Raw genomic sequence first — 2942 nt, forward strand, 5'->3', positions numbered from 1 at the left:
CAATAATTATACATATACATATATAATGTACCTACTTGCATACACTTACTCACATACCGCATACATGCTAGCAATATAATTAGCAAACCATCTCAAATATAAAGCTAATAACCTCCAATACCGCAAGCTAGCATAACCAATAGCATATACTCAAACAATACAATATAATATGCTAAACAATGAACAAACACAATATGGTTAACCATAAACGCTATGGTGCTACCGGCTCGTGGTTCATACCATACGTATTTGAGTCATACTCTTTTATAGTGCTACCGGCTCGTGGTTCACACTTTGGCACTACCGGCTCGTGGTTCACGCCTCATTTTATAGTGCTACCGGCTCGTGGTTCACACTTGATGCTACCGGCTCGTGGTTCACATCTCATTTTATAGTGCTACCGGCTCGTGGTTCACACTTTGATGCTACCGGCTCGTGGTTCACATCATGTTTATAGTGCTACCGGCTCGTGGTTCACACTTTGATGCTATCGGCTCGTGGTTCACATCATGTTTATAGTGCTACCGGCTCGTGATTCACACTTTGACACTCGTCACATACATGTTATGGCACTACCGGCTCGATGGTTAATACCATAACATTCACAAATAAATACACTATATACATACATGCATAATTGTTCCACTCACCTCGAAACGTCCGCACAAATCATGTATGTAATTCGCCTCCAAACGCAACCGAGCAAACCTTATACCTATAATACGCATATAGATATACAAACAATCAACATACATTCTCTACAAGAGAATTCGAAGCCAAAGCCCTTAACCAAGGGTTTTTACCTACCTCCACAATCCGCCCATTTAGACACCTAAAGTGGACTTCACCAATTACCACTACGGGTGGTAATTCCGACCCATTCAAAAACGTCATTTAACACTAACAAAAGCGTTTAACATCCATTTAATCCAAATTAGTGTCATTACAAAATTCGACCCAATTCAATTAACCCATTATGATATAAGTCCCCACAAACGCCCAAAATCACTAACGGCTAGTGATTAACTTAACAAATCATCATTTGACACTTGAATGAAACACTTATATACTTGATTCCTCCAATCTTGACCCAAAACATAATTTGACACAATTCAAAGTCAATACCCATTTTGACTAGTACACAAGTTCTTAAGAACATCAAATTTACACACAACTTCCAACCTAGTGATTTACACCCAAACCATGACCAAGTTCGTCCTCAAACCCTAAGCTCACAATAATCGGGTTTACATACACAATACATATAACGAAACCCCCAATTTCATGAGAAATGGGGTTTGTAACACAACTAGCTCAAACCCTAAACATGAACAAGAATCACAACAATTAAATTCAGAGTTAGAGCTTACCAACAGTATTAAAACGTAGCCGTTAACGAGGTGAACAACCTTAACCCTCGCGAATTAACCCGAATCAACCTCCTTCTTCTCCAATGGAGCTTTCCCTCTCTAAAACTCTTCCTCTCTCTCTAGGGTTTGAAGATGAGAGAGTTGTGGATGTGAAATTGATCCAAAAGTGGATCTAGAACTGATATAAATGCTACAAACCCTTCCACATGTAAAAAGACCAAAGTACCCCTTTTAATTTAAGTAAAATACAGCTGCTGGCTCGTCAGGCCTTTTGGACGACGTCCAAAAAGGTTGGACGGCGTCCAAATCACTGGATCAATTTTCTGAACTTGTTATGGTCGTAACTTTCAAACCGTAACTCCGTTTTCAATGAATCAAATATCGTTGGAAACGTAATGAGATTTCCTTTCTAATGGTAAGGTTTTGAAACATCAACTCAAACTTTATTTGGGATCCAAATATACGCTTACATGCTTCGTATTTCGAATGACGTTCAAAATAACGCTTAACTGAAAAACGGGATGTTACAACTCTCCCCCACTTAGCCTATCATTTACCCAGAGGTAAGTGCTTCAATACCTCCACCCTTACATACAATAGGAACCACGTCCTATGATCCTACAAAACATAACCAAGCCCAACGCGATCTACTAGGTCTACTACGCCGTGAACCAAGTCATGCATTAATCCAAATCGAGAAGGATTCATGCTGCGTCGAAACTCAGTACTCTCAGCGGTCCATAACCGTACCACTCAACGATCGCACATCTATTTATGTGCAAACATTTGTTTTTCCACCCCAGAAAACTCGTGATTCGCAATTTTACAAGTCGATGCCAACGGGGCAATCGACATGCTCCTCCGACTAGTACTTCTTACAGTCACCACAATCGGGTTATTCCTTTAACAAAGAAATTTCGGTACCGCCAAATAAACACTTAGGAGCACCACTTTCCCATCAATCATTCCGCAAACGACCATCCGTCACTGGATTAATCCAGGACGACAATAATACACCACGTGCTGAATAATACATCAACACTCGACACAGGGTTCCTCCTCTAAACACCACACAACCACACGAGACGACTTCCTAGTACTATCATGGAGACTATTCGTATACTAGAATCTCGTAAATGGCGAATTATCATCACAAAATTTCCTCAATTCGCCACACGACTCACAAAATATTCACCAACGCTGGGTGAACCTTCCTACCTAGACCGTCCGTTAAGGATGGCCTCGACATTTCAATGAAACCCACAGGTCACATCACTAGGGTACACACTAATGCAAACAAACACATCCGCGTGTCTCTACGTGAAACAATCAGAACCGACACTCTCCGCCTCACAATCGTCCATAAAGTGGAATAATCCACTGACAAACCCCACGATCATGTTTTCCAATAGGGAAAAATACAGTATTCACCACGATATCAAACTTGTACTCCCTCAGCAGTACTATCCGAGTTTCACACCAACCCAAATTTACATCACGAGAGCACTCGCAACGACAGCTTCATTCTTTCACTCTCTGAGATTTCAAACTTCACATTTGGTCCCACACCGC

This window comes from Rutidosis leptorrhynchoides, chromosome 3, assembly GCF_046630445.1.
Source record: "Rutidosis leptorrhynchoides isolate AG116_Rl617_1_P2 chromosome 3, CSIRO_AGI_Rlap_v1, whole genome shotgun sequence".
Classification (NCBI taxonomy): Eukaryota; Viridiplantae; Streptophyta; class Magnoliopsida; order Asterales; family Asteraceae; genus Rutidosis; species Rutidosis leptorrhynchoides.